The sequence below is a fragment of the Pleurodeles waltl genome, chromosome 10 (genome assembly GCF_031143425.1).
Source record: "Pleurodeles waltl isolate 20211129_DDA chromosome 10, aPleWal1.hap1.20221129, whole genome shotgun sequence".
NCBI classification, from domain to species: Eukaryota; Metazoa; Chordata; class Amphibia; order Caudata; family Salamandridae; genus Pleurodeles; species Pleurodeles waltl.
In genome coordinates this window covers 17,078,776-17,097,276 of record NC_090449.1, presented here as the reverse complement: position 1 = coordinate 17,097,276, position 18,501 = coordinate 17,078,776, and the positions used below count along the sequence as shown (strand labels likewise).

At 51.5% G+C, this 18,501-nt stretch overlaps 1 protein-coding gene across 3 annotated transcripts in view; it reads right to left on the bottom strand.

Annotated features, from left to right (window-relative positions):
* AVPR2 (arginine vasopressin receptor 2) overlaps positions 1 to 18,501 on the bottom strand; it is a 155,195-nt gene that overhangs the window by 84,875 nt on the left and 51,819 nt on the right. Inside the window, exon 1 of one of the 3 annotated variants that reach the window (XM_069209432.1) lies at positions 17,885 to 17,908. The exons of 1 other annotated variant lie outside the window; for it this stretch is intronic. The gene's annotated coding sequence lies outside the window, so the exon portion shown is untranslated. Of the gene's footprint in view, positions 1 to 6,605; positions 6,648 to 17,884; positions 17,909 to 18,501 lie in introns of those variants that run through there. One more of the 3 variants, XM_069209431.1, reaches the window with a different exon arrangement.

Below are 18,501 nucleotides of genomic sequence, written 5' to 3'. Positions count from 1 at the left end.
AGATTCAGGTGCAAGGGACAGGAGCAGGGAATGTGTGCACCCCTGCTGCGGGGAGGCACCCTGTCCTCGAACCCGGGGCTGCAGCACCTATACAACCTGTCACTGCAGGGTGCGATAACACTGTGCAGGAAGAGCCTTCAGTGTCACAGAGAGACCTCGCCAGTTCACATGCATGATACATCTCTCCACTACCACGTAAAGACCTCGTCAATACCACATAAACATCTCATCAATACCACATAAAAGCCTTACCAGTTCCAAGTAAATCTCACTAATACCATATACGTCTCACTGGCTCTGTGTACAGATCTCACCTGATCTCACTCAAGATGCTCTGAGGAGTTAGAAAATCCAACCAATAGGAGGCCCAGAGAAAGAGAACTCACGTTTGATTGGGTGCTCACTGGCAAGTTGGCGTTGGTTCTCTATGAGACCCATCTATTGAGTTTTAGAACATTGGAATGTCGGGAGCTCCTTTGAAAACAATGGACGGGCTCCAGGCTTCCAAGCTCAGAATTCCCAATATTCCAATGTTTGTCTTTCACAGCTGTCCTGTAAACAAAAGCCTCACAGAGCCTGAGGGGATCTGTGAGGCCTTTGTTTCAGTAATTCTTACCTCTAGTAGCAGAATGTTCTAATAGCATTATAGCTGTCCATAGCTGGGCTTTACCAGCATTAAAGTCCTGCTCCCTTGTTAAAGGCCCTCCCCTGTGGCTCGGGCCTGAAATCCTTGGGTGAGCGTTTAATGGCTGAAATAGCCTTCCAGAGGCTATAATCAAACACGGACCCAATGATGGGATCATGCTTTAGCAGATGCAGAGTGTAAAGAAACAGCAGTCCTGGACTTTTGCCCAGAGTTGACCCCTCGGGCAGTGCTTTCTCCAATTCTAAATCACAACTTTTCAACCTTTCCTAAAATACTTTGGGAATTTATAATGTTCCCCAAAAATGTTCCAGGACTGCAGTCCAAATAGTAAATAAAATACAATGGTTCAGACCAATCAGCTCTTCACTTTCATTGAACAATGCAAAAACCAACTGACAGCTTGACTCGTGTCCAAACATCATGCACATAGAGGAGAGATTTAAAGAGAAGTTAAAACCCATCAGTTGACTATCACACACAAGATGTTCTTTACAGTACCCACAACCAATCACTACAAAAGCATTGGCATAGAACTTTCTTTAATGTTAATAAAGAGCACGTCATGTGTGTGGGATCCCTTGACTCCCTATTATGGCTCTGATTACTTCCACAAACCTCTCAGGTTCCAGTCTCAGGTGTTACCATGTCAACACCACTGTCCTGGGAGAGGCCTTCAGTGAGTCTGTCCTCTGAGAAACCCTCGGTGCAGAGCAGAAATCTACCTCTGTCCCAGGGGAAACCCTCGGTGCAGTAGAGAGGTCTATCTCTGGCCTAGAAGAAGTCTTTAGAGCACAAGAGAGTTCTATATCAGCCCTAGAAGAAGCCCATGGTGCGGTAGAGAGGTCTCTCTCTGTCCTAGGAGGAGCCCTCGTTGCAGTAGAGAGTCTGTCTCTGTCCCAGGAGGAGCCCTCGGTGCAGTAGAGAGTCTCTTTCTGTCTTATAAGAATCTCTCGGTGCAGCAGAGAGCTCGGTCTCTGTCCCAGGAGGAGCCCTCAGTGAGCCCTCGGTGCAGTAGAGTGTTCTGCTGTCTCTGTCCTATAAGAAGCCCTCGGTGCAGTAGAGAGTTCTGTCTCTGTCCTAGGAGAAGCCCTCGGTGCAGTAGAGAGCTCTGTCTCTGTCCCAGGAGAAGCCCTTGGTGCAGTAGAGTCTGTCTCCGGTACAGGAGAAGCCGCTGGTGCAGTAGAGAGCTGTCTCTGGCCCAGGAGGAGCCCTCTGTGCAGTAGAGAGTTTGTCTCTGTCCTATAGAAAGCCCTCGGTGCAGTAGAGAGCTCGGTCTCTGTAGGAGAAGCCCTTGGTGCAGTAGAGAGTCTGTCTCTGTCCCAGGAGGAGCCCTAGGTGCAGTAGAGAGTCTGTCTCTGTCCCGGGAGGAGCCCTCGGTTCAGTAGAGAGCTCTGTCTCTGTCCCAGGAGGAGCTCTTGGTGCAGTAGAGAGCTCTGTCTCTGTCCCAGGAGGAGCTCTTGGTGCAGTAGAGAGTTCTGTCTCTGTCCTATAAGAGGCCATCGGTGAAGTAGAGAGTTCTGTCTCTGTCTTAGGAGAAGCCCTCGGTGCAGTAGAGAGCTCTGTCCTTGTCGCAGGAGAAGCCGTTGGTGCAGTAGAGCTCTGTCTCTGTCCCAAGAGAAGCCCTTGGTGCAGTGGAGTCCGTCTCCGGTACAGGAGAAGCCGTTGGTGCAGTAGAGAGCTCTGTCTCTGGCCCAGGAGGAGCCCTCTGTGCAGTAGAGAGTTTGTCTCTGTCCTATAAGAAGCCCTCGGTGCAGTAGAGAGCTCTGTCTCTGTCCTAGGAGAAGCCCTTGGTGCAGTAGAGAGTCTGTCTCTGTCCCAGGAGGAGCACTCAGCGAGTCTGTCTCTATCCCGGGAGGAGCCCTCGGTGCAGTAGAAAGTTATGTCTGTCTCTGTCCCAGGATAAGCCCTGGGTGCAGTAGAGAGTCTGTCTCCGGTCCAGGAGAAGCCCTCGGTGCAGTAGAGAGCTCTGTCTCTGTGCCAGGAGGAGCCCTCAGTGCAGTAGAGAGTCTAGCTCTGTCCCAGGAGGAGCCCTCGGTGCAGTAGAGAGTCTGTCCCTGTCCCAGGAGGAGCCCTCGGTGCAGTAGAGAGTCTGTCCCTGTCCCAGGAGGAGCCCTCAGCGCAGTAGAGAGCTCTGTCTCTGTCCCAGGAGAAGCCCTCAGTGCAGTAGAGAGTTATTTCTGGCTCTGTCCCAGGAGGAGCCCTCAGTGCAGTAGAGAGTTATGTCTCTGTCCCAGGAGGAGACCTTGGTGCAGTAGAGAGCCTGTCTCTGTCCCAGGAGGAGCCCTCAGTGCAGTAGAGAGCTCTGTCTCTGTCCCAGGACTAGCCCTCGGTGCAGTAGAGAGTTCTGTCTCTATCCCAGGAGAAGTCCTCGGTACAGTAGAGAGCTCTGTCTCTGGCCCAGGAGGAGCCCTCGGTGCAGTAGAGAGCTCTATCTCTGTCCCAGGAGGAGCCCTCGGTGCCTAGAGAGTTAAGTCTGTCCCTGTACCAGGAGGAGCCCTCATGCAGTAGAGAGTTACGTCTCTGGCCCAAGAGAAGCCCCCAGTGCAGTAGAGAGCTCTGTCTCTGGCCCAGGAGACGCCCTTGGTGCAGTAGAGTCTGTCTCCGGTCCAGGAGAAGCCGTTGCTGCAGTAGAGAGCTCTGTCTCTGTCCTGGGAGAAGCCCTCAGTGCAGCAGAGAGCTCTATCTTTGTCTCAGGAGGAGCCCACAGTGCAGTAGAGAGCTCTGTCTCTGGCAGAGGAAAAGCCATACGTGCAGTAGAGAGCTCTGTCTCTGGCCCAAGAGGAGCCCTCTGTGCAGTAGAGAGTCTGTCTCTGTCCTATAAGAATCCCTTGGTGCAGTAGAGAGCTCTGTCTTTGTCCTAGGAAAAGCCCTTGGTGCAGTAGAGAGCTCCGTCTGTGTCCCAGGAGGAGCCCTCAGTGCAGTAGAGAGCTCTGTCTCTGTCCAGGAGGAGCCCTCAGTGCAGTAGAGAGTCGGTCTCTGTCCCGGGAGGAGCCCTCGGTGCAGTACAGAGCTCTGTCTCAGTCCCAGGAGAAGCCCTTGGTGCAGTAGAGAGTCTGTCTCTGGCCCAGGAGAAGCCCTCGTTGCAGTAGAGGCTGTCTCCGGTACAGGAGAAGCCGTTGGTGCAGTAGAGAGTTATGTCTCTGTCCCAGGAGGAGCCCTCGGTGCAGTAGAGAGCTCTGTCTCTTTCCTAGGAGGGGCCCTCTGTGCAGTAGAGAGCTCTGTCTCTGTCCTAGGAGAAGCCCTTGGTGCAGTAGAGAGTCTGTCTCTGTCCCAGGAGGAGCCCTCTGTGCAGTACAGAGTCTGTCCCTGTACCAGGAGGAGCCCTCAGTGCAGTAGAGAGATCTGTCTCTGTCCCAGGAGGAGCCCTCAGTGGAGTACAGAGTATGTCTGTGGCCCAGAAGAAGCCCTGGGTGCAGTAGGAGCTCTGTCCCTGTCCCAGGAGAAGCCTTCAGTGCAGTAGAGAGCTCTGTTTCTGTCCCAGGAGGAGCCCTTAGTGCGGTAGAGAGTTATGTCTCTGTCCCAGGAGGAGCCCTTGGTGCAGTAGGAGCTCTGTCCCTGTCCCAGGAGAAGCCTTCAGTGCAGTAGAGAGCTCTGTCTCTGTCCCAGGAGGAGCCCTTGGTGCAGTAGAGAGTCTGTCTCTGGCCCAGGAGATGCCCTCGGTGCAGTTGAGAGCTCTGTCTCTGGCCCAGGAGGAGCCGTCAGTGCAGTAGACAGCTCTGTCTCTTTCCTAGGAGAGGCCCTCCATGCAGTAGAGAGCTCTGTCTTTGGCCCAGGCGAAGCCCTCGGTGCAGTAGAGAGTATGTCCATGTTCCAGGAGGAGCCCTCTGTGCAGTAGAGAGCTCTGTCTCTGTCCCAGGAGAAGCCCTCCATGCAGTAGAGAGCTCTGTCTTTGGCCCAGGAGAAGCCCTTGGTGCGGTAGAGAGCTCTGTCTCTATCCCAGGAGGAGCCCTCTGTGCAGTAGAGAGCTCTGTCTCTGTCCCAGGAGGAGAGCTCAGTGCAGTAGAGAGTTATGTCTTTCTCTGGCCCAAGAGAAGCCCTCAGTGCAGTAGAGAGCTCTGTCTCTGTCCCAGGAGAAGCCCTTGGTGCAGTAGAGAGTTATGTCTGTCTCTTTCCTAGGAGAGGCCCTCTGTGCAGTAGAGAGCTCTGTCTCTGGCCCAGGAGCAGCTCTCGGTGCAGTAGAGAGCTCTGTCTCTGTCCCAGGAGGAGCCCTCAGTGCAGTAGAGAGTTATTTCTGGCTCTGTCCCAGGAGGAGCCCTCAGTGCAGTAGAGAGTTATGTCTCTGTCCCAGGAGGAGACCTTGGTGCAGTAGAGAGCCTGTCTCTGTCCCAGGAGGAGCCCTCAGTGCAGTAGAGAGCTCTGTCTCTGTCCCAGGACTAGCCCTCTGTGCAGTAGAGAGTTCTGTCTCTATCCCAGGAGAAGTCCTCGGTACAGTAGAGAGCTCTGTCTCTGGCCCAGGAGGAGCCCTCGGTGCAGTAGAGAGCTCCATCTCTGTCCCAGGAGGAGCCCTCGGTGCCTAGAGAGTTAAGTCTGTCCACTGTGCAGTAGAGAGCTCTGTCTCTGACCCAGGAGAAGCCCTCCATGCAGTAGAGAGCTCTGTCTTTGGCCCAGGAGAAGCCCTTGGTGCGGTAGATAGCTCTGTCTCTATCCCAGGAGGAGCCCTCTGTGCAGTAGAGAGTTATGTCTCTGTCCCAGGAGGAGCCCTCTGTGCAGTAGAGAGCTCTGTCTCTGTCCCAGGAGGAGCCCTCGGTGCCTAGAGAGTTAAGTCTGTCTCTGTCCCAGGAGGAGCCCTCAGTGCAGTAGAGAGTTATGTCTTTCTCTGGCCCAAGAGAAGCCCTCAGTGCAGTAGAGAGCTCTGTCTCTGTCCCAGGAGAAGCCCTTGGTGCAGTAGAGAGTTATGTCTGTCTCTTTCCTAGGAGAGGCCCTCTGTGCAGTAGGGAGCTCTGTCTCTGGCCCAGGAGCAGCCCTCGGTGCAGTAGAGAGCTCTGTCTCTGGCCCAGGAGCAGCCCTTGGTGCAGTAGAGAGTTATGTCTCTGTCCTAGAAAAAGCTGGGGGTCGTACCTCTGTCCAGGTGCGAGTATCCCGGGGGTCCTACACCTCTGTCGCTGCAGGGGTCCTACCTCTGTAAAGTTGTGAGTGGAGTGAGGGTCCTACCTCTGTAAAGCAGTGAGTGCAGTGAGGGTCTTATCTCTCTAAAGCTGTGAGTTCAGTTAAGGTCCTACCTCTGTAGAGCTGTGGAAATCTGTGGGTGCAGTGAGGGTCCTACCTCTGTAAAGCTGTGAGTGCAGTGAAGCTCCTAGCTCTGTAAAGCTGTGAGTGCAGTGAGGGTCCTACTTTTGTAAAGCTGTGGGTGCAGTGAGGGTCCTACCTCTGTAAAGCTGTGAGTGCAGTGAGGGTCCTACCTCTGCAAAGCTGTGAGTGCAGTGAGGGTCCTACCTCTGTAAAGCTGTGAATGCAGTGAAGGTCCTACCTCTGTAAAGCTGTGAGTGCAGTGAGGGTCTGCTGTGAGTGCAGTGAGAGCCCTTCCTCTGTCAAGCAGTGCGTGCAGTGAGGGTCTGCTGTGAGTGCAGTGAAGGTCCTACCTCTGTAAAGCTGTGATGCAGTGAGGGCCCTCCCTCTGTAAAGCTTTGAGTGCAGTGAGGGTCTGCTGTGAGTGCAGTGAGAGCCCTTCCTCTGTCAAGCAGTGCGTGCAGTGAGGGTCTGCTGTGAGTGCAGTGAGGGCCCTCCCTCTGTAAAGCTGTGAGTGCAGTGAGGGTCTGCTGTGAGTGCAGTGAGAGCCCTTCCTCTGTCAAGCAGTGCGTGCAGTGAGGGTCTGCTGTGAGTGCAGTGAGAGCCCTTCCTCTGTCAAGCAGTGCGTGCAGTGAGGGTCTGCTGTGAGTGCAGTGAGGGTCCTACCTCTGTAAAGCTGTGAGTGCAGCGAGGGCCCTCCCTCTGTAAAGCAGTGCGTGCAGTGAGCTCCTACCTCCGGCCCCTCTCCAGGTCTGTCCCCGGCTGGATCTCTCTCCTCTTCTGCCGAAGCGAGGCATCCCGATGAGCACTCTTCCCCGCCCCTTCCTGTCACTCTCTTCTGTCTATATATATATTGCCCTCCATCTGTGGCCTCGCACTCCCTGCTCCCACCCGTGCGCCGCCCCCTCCCCCCGTCATTATTCTCATTTCAAACCACAAGTCTCAGGCTTCCCTCCTTCCGGACTCCTTAGATCTCTCCCCCTTCGTTTCCTGTCACCCCTGCTCGATTGCATTTCCCCATCCCATCCAGCTACATTTCCCTCCCTCACACCTTTCCTCACTTTCACTTCTGCCTCACCCCTTTCTTTTGTTTTCTCTCACTCCTTCATGAAGCTACCCTTATCTCAAGCCCTTGTCACTTTCTCTTGACGAGTGCTTGGGCTCCCTTTGTCTCTCCGTGTTTTGATGTATTTTATTTTCTCCCACGCCTTGATTTCGTTTTTTCTGTCCCATGTCGGGTCTTCTCTTTATTTCCTCCTAAGCTGCAGCTCAGCTGCGCTGGGGCAGTAGCCGAGCGCTTTGCATCACATCCACCCTGTATAGGGAGCTTTGCATTTTTACTGATAATACGTCTGACTGCGAGCAAACTTCTTTTTTACTTTTTATTTTCAGTTTATGTGGCAAGAAATGTCCAGCTTGGAATTTATAATGCAAATAACTCTTACTTGAGCAAACGGGAGACCAATTGCATTGCAACTGCGTGTTTATTTTGCCTCTCCCCTTTGTGCTCCATGGTGCTCACAGCACAAACAACACTGGTCTTTACTTGGTTCACACTGTTACCTAATCAGAGTCATTTCTTTTGCTCCCTTCACGCTCCATAGCTTTCACAAAAACCCTTGTAACAGATAAATGCTTTAAGTAAAAAAATCCTCAAAGTGGCTCTCCCAGCATAGTAGGATAGAGATACTCCAATATTCACTGCACTCGGGAAACTCGCCCCCTAATGCTTTGCAAGTCATTACTTTTAGAAAACATTTTGCTCTTAACTCAGCCGGTGGTGGTCCTAGGACAATGGGACCACTGTCAAAATGTTCAGCAGAACTCACTCTTTCTGTCTACGTCATCTCTGGGTCCCCCAAATAACAACTACTTGACAGCCCCCGCACCCCGACAGACCATGCACGAAACCTCGGCGTCGCCTTCGACTTAGCACTCACCATGACCAGTATGTCAACTCGGTCGCATCCTCCTGCTTCCACACCCTCCGATCCCTACAGAAGATTTTCAGATGGATACCAAGCATCTGCCGCAAAACCGTGACACACGCCTTGATCACAAGCAGACTTGTCTACGGCAACGCCCTTTATACCTGAACCACCAAGAAGCACCTGAGCAACAAATCCAGAATTCCGCTGCCCGACTCGTCCTGAACATCCCCCACCGAGAACACATCACAGGACAATTGAGGGACCGCCACTGGCTTCCTGTCGAGAAGAGGATCAACTTCAAACTCCTCGTACACGCCTATAGAGCCCTCCACAACATCGGACCCAGCTACCTCAACCACTGCATCACCTGGTACTCCCCGTCCACACCTCTGCGCTCCTCCCAGCAGTTGCTCACCACAGTACATCCTCGGCTGGAGGAAGATCGTTCACCTACCCGGCGGCAAAAGGATGGAACACCTTACCTCTCCACCTCAGACAGTCGCCATCGCTACCTCAATTCAGGAAGGACCTCAAGACCTGGCTCTTCGACTGAACCCTGAGGACACCTCATAGCGCCTTGAAACCCTATGGGTGTGTAGCGCACTCTAAAAATGGATGATTGATTGATTGACTATTCAGTGTCTTTTTAAGCTCTCTCATGGCTGGAACTTTTGTTTTGCGGATGGGAGTAGTTTGTGCTTTAAAGGCCTTGTTTGTAATTTCATTGCAGTAGGCCTGCTAGCCCTAAAAATGTGTAATGCACTATGCTCTCTAGGGGCTAAATATATGGTTACACTGCATTACTTTTTGACATTTTCTTTTCTTGTGGTTATGTCCTAACATGACTATATTTCTTACAAATGCTATTTTCATTGTGGTGCCCCCTAGGGGCGGTTCTAAGCATTACAGTCTAATGCCAAAAGTTTATTTCTGATAAAGGTTTTTATTGTGTTTATATGATAATTGCATATGTTTAAAAAATCTCTTCTTATTGCAATTATGACCATGATTCAGGCCAGCTTAACATCTTTATTACACTACGACTGTTTGAACACTCTTGATATGTTTGGGTGATCTACTGTGTTAATATATTTTCTTTCCCCATGCCTTGGTTTTCTCTCTCTCCTCCACCAGGTTGACTTTACTGGGCCCACATGCCCACCCCTCCCTTCGGCAGCCTCCGCCCTCCTGCCTACCCCTCCCCTCAGACAGCATCAGCTTGGGGGGGGGGGGGGCTGGGGGCTGGAAGTCTGGGTCCATATCCCACCTCTCCAACTTCAGGCAGCATCAGCTGGGTGGGAGACCTCGACAATCCAGGCCTGATGCACCCCTCCCTGTCAGGGTCAGCAGAGAGGCCTCAGCACTGCGCAACCCCCCTCTCCCCAACCTCCAGTCCACGGACCCCTCCCCTCCTATAGTGAAATGTCAACAGAGCGGACCCATACAGCCCACATGGATCAAGGTCACAGATCAGAGATGTTAGACATTTTAAGTCAGGGTCAAAGTGGGCTCTGGCCCCCGCCTTTCAGGGGCCCCTGATAGAACAAACTCTGATATGCAGGAAGTGACCCTGATGCCCTTGAATAATTCTTAAATATGTTGTTTTAAATACAGTTTCCTTTAATTTATTTTAATGTGGGTAATGTGTGAGGGTCTATTAAAGGCATTTTGCAGAAAAATGTGTTTACGTTTCATGCAAAATCCATAACAAAAGTTTGTTTTAGATCAAAACAGGGCCTTACATCTAAGAAGTAAGAGGGGTCACACGTTATCTGCAGTAATATTAGTGAGCTGCTGTGTCACGTCACTGCCCCTGAGTATTAGGTGTAAACACGTCGAGTTTGGCCCAGTGTGTCTGTCACTGTCAGTGACCTGACCAAAGGGGGCAGGAAAGAGCTGAAACTGGATCATACTTTCAACGCTGTTCCGAACAGAGGCCCTCAGAATAGGTTCGGCCCAGGGTCCCCCAGATCCTTCAATGTCTTTGTCATATATTTGGTACTATCAGGGCTCTATGGAGGTGTCACTTACCAACTTGTATTTACGAGGAATACACTATAAAACGTCACAGATCAATCAGAGCAGGAAATGGGGCCACTGTGTGAAAATAAAGGCGTCAGTGTGTGTATCTGCTGTTACCAAGAACCACTCGTTGGAAGTACAGCGCTCAGTGCGAACAAAGATGACCACGGGTAATAGTGAGCAATAACATGAAAAAATAAATAAAAATAAAAATAAAAAAAATAGAAGTGTACTGGGAAAAAGAGTGCAGGTGTGGTGCAAAGCATCAAAGTCCGCGGGTGTCCATGAATTGGGTACTCTCTGCTGGACTTTGTCTAAAGTTGGTCTGTGGGGCCGTGTGTGTGAGGCGGGAAGCGTGTGAGCAATGCGTGAAGCCTGAGTGTGCAACATGTGAAGTCTGAGAGTGCAACGTCTGAAGCGTGTGTGCTGCGCATGGAGCGTGAGTGTGCAACGCGTGAAACGTGAGTGTGCAACGCGTGAAACGTGAGTGTGCAACGCGTGAAACGTGAGTGTGCAACGCGTGAAACGTGAGTGTGCAACGGGAAGTGTTTGACCAAGGAGGAGCTCTTGTGTGGGAACAAGTACAGACACTACCAGGACACACTGTCTTCTGTTTCCGACACGGAATGACGTGTGAGGTGTATAATACACACCTCTCACATGTATGGCAGCCGACAAATGATAACTCGTTGGAAGGCTGTTGTTTCCAACCCTCCCTCGGACAGTCTCAGCAGAGAGGCCACAGCAGTCCCGACCCATCCTTCCCCTTCTCAGACTGCATCAGCAGAGAGGCCTCTCAGCCCAGGCCTCTCCAGCCCCCTCCCTTCTCACAGTATCAGCAGAGAGGCCTCTCAACCCAGGCCTCTCCAGCCCCCTCCCTTCTTCACAACCAGCTCTTTCCTGCCCCCTCCCTTCTCACAGTATCAGCAGACAGTCCTCTGCAGCCCAGGCCTTTCCTGCCCCCCTCTCCCCCCACACTTCGGACAGTCTCAGCAGAGAGGCCTCTGCAGCCCAGGCCTCTCCTGCCCCCCTCTCCCCCCACACTTCGGACAGTCTCAGCAGAGAGGCCTCTGCAGCCCAGGCCTCTCCTGCCCCCCTCTCCTCCCACACTTCGGACAGTCTCAGCAGAGAGGCCACAGCAGTCCCGACCCATCCTTGCCCTCCTCAGACTGCATCAGCAGAGAGGCCTCAGCCCAGGCCTCTCCAGCCCCCTCCCTCCCCAGAGTATCAGCAGAGAGGCCTCTCAGCCCCGGCGTCTCCTGCCCCCCTCTCCTCCCACCTCCGCACAGTCTCAGCAGTGAGGCCTCTGCAGCCCAGCTCCCCCCTCCCACCTTCGGACAGTCTCAGCAGAGAGGCCTCGCATCAGACCTGGTGCTATTTGTGTGATCAGCTCTGATGCTGTGATCCCTCTGGTCTGTGCTTAGCGTGACCCCTGCTGACCTCACGACAACCCCCGGCTCCGCCCCCACAGCTGGGCTGCTGTGGGGCCTCTCCGCGGTTTAACCAATGCTCGCTGGATGAACGGGGCCGGCCTGGCACCTCCCAACTTTCACCCCTGGGGACATCTTGGACCTCAATAGGAGGTGTTTGTTGCTGTCTTGGGCAGGTCTGCAGGCCGGGGACACCTTAAGGACCTGGGGCGCTGGGCCACACTTATTCTAGGGCCCCTTTCAGAGCAGCGTTGAATGTGTGATCCAATGTCAGCCCTTTCCTGCCCCCTCTGGCCGGGTCACTGACAGTGACGGACACACTTCCCCAGATTCTAAATGCGTTTACACTTGATATTCAGGGATAGTGACCGGTGTATTCAATATTATAACACAGCAGCAGCTCACTGACACCCCTGCAAACAATCTCTGACGCCCCATTTCTCATATATGAGGGACTGTTTTGATCTAAAAGGTACGTTTTTATGGCTGTTACATAAACATAAACGCATTTTTCTGCAAAATGTCTGTAATAGACTCACATATCATTCACAATAAACATAAATCAAAGGAAAACGATATTTAAAACAATCTGGTCAAGAATTATTTGAAGTCATCAGGGCAAGACTCTCACACTGCCCTTCTATGCCATGTATAACCTCCCATGTGGGGAACCCTTGAGCTAGTTTCCTGTCTGGGTACCCCAGAAATATTATCCTATCTCAGAGCCCTCCAGAAACACCCAGTTTTAGGTTCTAGCTACATTTTACATTTTAAATCCAAAAATATCCCCTGTCCGGCAGTTCCTGTCACAGGTCTTCACAGAGTCCTATCCTTGCCATGGAAAGGTTTCATTGAACCCCCTCCCCCCTCCCCCCTCCGGTCTTTCCAAGGACTGAAACCCTTGCTTCCAGGGGCATCAATGGAGCACATCCCACACTCACTCCCTTGGTGCCCAAACCACAACTATTGCCTCCAGTAGCACCGGGGGTACAAAACTATCAGTAACTCCATGTCTGTCCAAACCACAAACCTTTGTTCGATTTGGCACCATCGGGGACTACCCCACTCACTCCCTGTGTTTCAAAACCATACCCTTTTTTTCTAGGGGCACCGTCAGTGCATACCCCATACTCACTCCCTGTGTGCCCAAACCGTAACATTCCTTCCAGTTGCATGTCAGTGCATACCCCACACACACTCCCCCTGTGTGCTCAAACCATAACCTTTCTTCGAGAGTCACAGTCGGTGTATACCCCACACTCACTCCCTGTGTGCCCAAACCATAAACTTCCTTCCAGAGTCACAAACTGTGCATACCCCACACTCACTGCCTGTGTGTCCAAATCATACCTTTCATTCCAGGTGCACTGTTTGTGCACCCCACATGCACTGCCTGAGTGTCCAAACCATAAACTTCCTTCCAGTGGCACCATCGGTGCATCCCGCACACTCACCCCGGTGTGCCCAAACCATAATCTTCCTTTCATGGTCACCATTGTGCATATCCACACTCACTCCCTGTGTGCACAAACCATAACCTTTCTTCCAGTGGGCACTGTGGGTGCATACCGCACACTCTCTCCCTGTGTGCCCAAACCATAACCTTTCTTCCAGAGTCACAGTTGGTGCATACCCCACACTCACTTCCTTTGGTGCACACCCCACACTAACTCCCTGTGTGCCCAACATTAACTTCCTCCCAGTGGGCACTGTGGGTGCATACCGCACACTCTCTCCCTGTGTGCCCAAACCATAACCTTTCTTCCAGAGTCACAGTTGGTGCATACCCCACACTCACTCCTTGTGTGCCCAAACCATAAACTTCCTTCCAGAGTCACAATCTGTGCATACCCCACACTCACTGCCTGTGTGTCCAAACCATACCTTTCATTCCAGGTGCACTGTTTGTGCATACCCCACACGCACTGCCTGAGTGTCCAAACCATAAACTTTCTTCCAGTGGCACAGTCGGTGCATCCCGCACACTCACTGCCTGTGTGTCCAAACCATAACCTTCCTTCCAGTGGCACCATCGGTGCATCCTGCACACTCACCCCGGTGTGCCCAAACCATAATCTTCCTTTCATGGTCACCATTGTGCATACCCACACTCACTCCCTGTGTGCACAAACCATAACCTTTTATCCAGTGGCACAGTCGGTGCATACCCCACACTCGCTGCTTGTGTGTCTACACCACAGTCCTTCCTTCCAGTGACTTTGCCAGTGCCTACACTACATTCATTTCCTGTGTGCCAAAACCATAACCTTCCTTCCAGAGTCACCGTCTGTGCATACCCACACTCACTCCCTGTGTGTCCAAACCATAACCTTCTTTCCAGTGGCACAGTCGGTGCATACCCCACACTCACTGCCTTTGTATCCACACCACAGTCCATCCTTCCAGTGATATACTGTCCTGTCAATGTATACACCAACATCACTTACTGTGTGGCCACACTGCAACCCTTCCAGTGATATTGTTGGTGGATGTCCCACACCCCTGATAGTCATTGTACGGCCCAAGCCCTTTTTGGAGTTCCTAGTTGGGACCATTCCACTGCCATGTGAAGCCTGAACCACTGAAAGCAGCCACTGTCATGTCATAGGTGCTTCCCTGTTTTATGATGGAAATGTAGACAAGCCAGCAGTGCCCGTGAGGAGCAGAGGAGGCAGTGAACACGTTGCTAAGGCACTTAAGTATATCGCATTAACGTTTTAAAATGCAAATCATGGAAAACATTTCCTTGTTTCCGGATTGCATTCCCAGGGGCGCTTTTCTTAAGTTTCTTCTCTGACTGTTTTGTGAATGTATTAACAAAGCAGAGATTAAGAAGAAGAGAAAATAGGAAATTTATAAAGAAACAAATGTTTTTGTAGATTTCTGAATACATACATTTGTTATGTTTTCAGTCTTACTTTGCATCTATGATTGCCCCCAAACACACATCAGTGTGGGCCCCCAGACAAATCCTAAAAATGTACTTTTGCCCCCCTTAATAAATATGTATGAGTTCCCCTTCCCCACACTCACTTCCTGTGCACCCAAGAAACACTATTCTAACTTCCACTGGACATCCCTTGGACATCCTTCCAGTGTGTCCATGAACCACTCTTACTTCATGAATGGATGACCGACAATTGCCTCTAACTCAACTCCAACAAAACAGAAGTCCTGAACTTCTGAAAGAATCCCTCCATATGGGACCAGAGCTGGTGGCCAACAGAACTTGGACCAACACCGGCAGACCATGCATGCAACCTGAGCATCATCCTAGAAAGCCAGATAACCATGAAACGACAAGTCAATGCAGTTGGCAGCACCTGCTCCCACATCCTCTGCATGTTCCACAAAATCTTTAGATAGATCCCATCCATCACCAGGAAGATCGTCACCCAGGCCCTCATTACCAGCCGCCTCGACTATGGCAACACCCTCTACGTTGGAATCTCCACCAAGCTCCTCAGAAGACTCCAGACCATGCACAACACCTCAGCCAGACTCATCCTGCACCTCCCCTAAAGGATCCACATCACCCTCTCAACTCGGAGACCTCCACTGGCTCCCCATTCAAAACAGATGCAAATGCAAGATCCCCACGCTTGCATGCAAAGCTCTCCATGATCAAGGACCACTGACTGAACTTCCACCTGCCCTCAAGATCCCTGTGCTCCGCCTCACTTGCCCTAGCACCCTCCAACTCCTGCCTTCATTGCATCTTCAGTGGCGTCTGCACCTTCTACTACATCCCCTCCAAGTCCTGGAACAGTCTACCCCTCCGCCTCCGAACAGTACCCTCCCTGACTGACTTCAGGAAAGACCTCAAGACCTTGCTCTTCGGCAGAGAACTCAGTTCCGGAATTTCCAACTGAGACACAGCAGCCTTAGCGCGCAGATCCCCCCAGGGGTGACAGTGCTGAGCTATACAGATGCTGAGTGATTACCTTCCAGTGGACCCCACTGGTGCACGCCCCTCCCGTGTGCTGAATAACAGCGACCCTTTCTCCCTACACCTTATGCTGTGCTTGCACTGACCTCTGAGCAGCCTTCAAGTTCTTTATTGTAGGCAAAACTTCACTCGTTCGTCAACTTGCTCCACAAATAATCCCACCCACCATCACACATTGTGTACACAACCCCCTCCACTTCAAGTCTTGTACACTGGACGACTTCACGCGGCAGGTTACCCGTTGTAGTCTGCAGTTCTCCTACTAGCCAGTAGATGGCAGCAGCTTCCCGTAGTAAACCCAGGAAGTTCCAGTTGTCACACGAAGCCCTTGCGTGAGATGCTGCTCCCGGGGGTCTGAGCTTCCACTTTCCATTTCTAGGGCGCGAGCCAAGCTTTTGTGGTAATCAACCTAGAGGAAGTGTGTCCCTCTCACCACAGGCGACTGTCCAGGAGCAGGAACCGGACACACTCGGGTCTTGTGCTCTGTTCAGCATCTGGGCCCAGCCTCAAATCTCCCTCCAGCCTTTCTCTTTTTAAAAGCACCGAAATGTAATTTTTTAAAATTCTCCGATTCTTCATTTTATCTGATGTGTGGTGACGTAAACGTCTCCACAGTGGAATGGAGGCATATGTTTATTTCCTATCTGCATGGACGTCATTTCACCGAAATACCAGGGGTAGCGGAAGTGATATTACACCTTGTTTGACCTCCACTTTCACTCACATACATACACACCAATAGACACATACATTGTCTCACATACACTCACCCACAGGCAAGCACACGAAGTACATTTAAAAGCATTTTTTTTATTTACCTCAGCCGCCACGGAGGGGCATATTACAGATAATTGTGCTCCATTTTTGTTACACTAATAGTGAAAAATATGTTATTATTCACTATTAGTGTAATACAAAATTGACAAAACACAAAGTGAGTGAATACAAAATTGACAAAACACAAAGTGAGTGGAGCCCCCAACTGAGGTCCATAAGGATAGCTGCTACTGGCACTAATTGCGGAACCTCTGAGGCCAGAGTCGCAAAGGCAGTGCCAGGGGTCTCAAAGGGAAAGGCAGGGGTTGCATGTGCAACGTGATGGACGGAATGCTGAACATTGTCAAACACTCACCCCCAGTCATAGATCTGGGTTTAATCCATCTTTTGCTCACCATGCCACCCCAGTTTGGACCCAGCCATATGCAAATCAGTCTTGACCCTGTTCCTCATGGGAACAGTCCAGACCGAACTGCCAAGCCAGGTCCTCACTGGACTGGAAACAAGCATCCTGGGACCGGTTTCGGGGTTTCATCCCTCATCAGCCAGGTTAGCTTGAATCCAGTGGCATGGGAAGCACGGGACCCACATCTGGGCATACCCTTCCCACTTAGGGCGACAAAGCAAAAACAACAAGTGATGGACGGAATGCTGAACATTGTCAAACACTCACCCCCAGTCATAGATGTGGGTTTAATCCATCGTTCTTTTGCTCACCATGCCAACCCAGTTTGGACCCAGCCATATGCAAATCAGTCTGTTCCAACAGGGTCAAGACTGATTTGCATATGGCTGGGTCCAAACTGGAATGGCATGGGCAGCAAAAAAACGATGGATTTAGGCCCAGATCACTGTACTGGGAGTGAATGTTTGACAATGTTCAGCATTCCGTCCATCACTTGTTATTTTTGCTTTGTCGCATGTGCAACCCCTGGTGTGCCCTAAAAAAGGTCCATGCCTATTTGTGCCCTATGCAACCCGCCCTTCTTACACGCACCGTGTTTGGTGCTTTGTAAAAACTTTCAGCTAGAAATGTTATTGCTGCTGAATGGTAAAGTTGAAAGGTATCACCTTGCAGTGCGTGAGACTGTGGCATATTATCCTGTTGAAATGCAGAGGCCTTCCTTTGGAAGACGCGTGCGCTTTTTATAGGGCTGAGGCACTCTGTGATACGAGTAACGGGTGCATTGACACACCGAGCTGCCATACTGTTACATGCACGTTACATGTTAGCTGAGAGTTCACTCCTGGCCTCACATTCTGAATACTTTTGTAACGCACTTCTTCCTCCACACATATATATATCTATATATATATATCTGTTTTCAAAATCCCCTCGGTTTTAGAGAGATTGAGCCATAGTTGGAGTGTGGCCTCTTTGGGAAGGGGTTTGATGCTGTGTGTATGTGACCCGAGTGCTGCCCACCCCCTGCCTCATACTGTAGCGCCTTGGTTTGTAGCGCTGCGAAGAGGAGTGAGAGACAGGGCGCTGAAGCGTCTACCACAGACACACAGTCTCCTCGTGCCTGCGGGTTCCACTGCACCCCTCACATCCTCCGCGTGCGAAGGGGGGGCTCATCTCAGCACCGAGCCCTTGGGTGAGGTGGTCTCACTTTGCCTCCCTCTGGGTGTAACCAGGGTCAGACTGGCACAGAAAATAGAGCCGAGCACCAAACGAAAAGATTCATACAGCGAGAAAAAGTGCCCCGCATTCTCCAAATAAAAGCAGTTTGGAATTTGTAAAGACGCGCAGTGTGGTTGTTTTGCAAGGAATATGAGACAGCAAGCATTTGTGCTTGATTCAGGCAATATTTGTGGTGATATTAGGGAAATAACAGGAAACCCCGACCGACCAGACCATAAAACAGGCCCACAAACAGCCCCAGAACGGCCCACAACTTACCTGCGAGACCAGCCCTTCTGGCGCCGCCGGATTGCCCTCTGTGCCAGGCCGCCCCTGGGTGTAACTATTGGTCTTAATCCCTGCAGTCTAGAGAGAGCCGCTCCCTGGTGGGGGCACCGCCCCCCGCTCTACCAGGAGATCACAAAAGCAAGGCTGACTTTCTTCTGCAAATGCCCATTTCACGGGCATCGGACACGCTTCATGGCATCTTATGATTCTAAAGGGCAGGGGGTGGTGGCTCGTTTCTTGCTGTGGCCACTGGCACCAAACACCCCTGCATAATTACTGTGCCCGAAACAAATGCACATTTTCTGCTTCTTTGGCCTGGATGAGGCAAGAATGTGCACTTAAAGCCAAACACATCGAGTGGCTTCTCACATGAACTGTTTTGTTTCTGTGGTATTTGAAATTGTGATGGTGTTGGATGGTTCACACATACAGAGCAGTGTCTGTGGCGCGTGAACCTGTGGTGGTGTGGGCTGTACCACACATACAGAGCAGTGTCTGTGGCACGTGAACATGTGGTGGTGTGGGCTGTACCACACATACAGAGCTGTGTCTGCGGTACTTGTACATGTGGTGGTGTTGGCTGTACCACACATACAGAGCAGTGTATG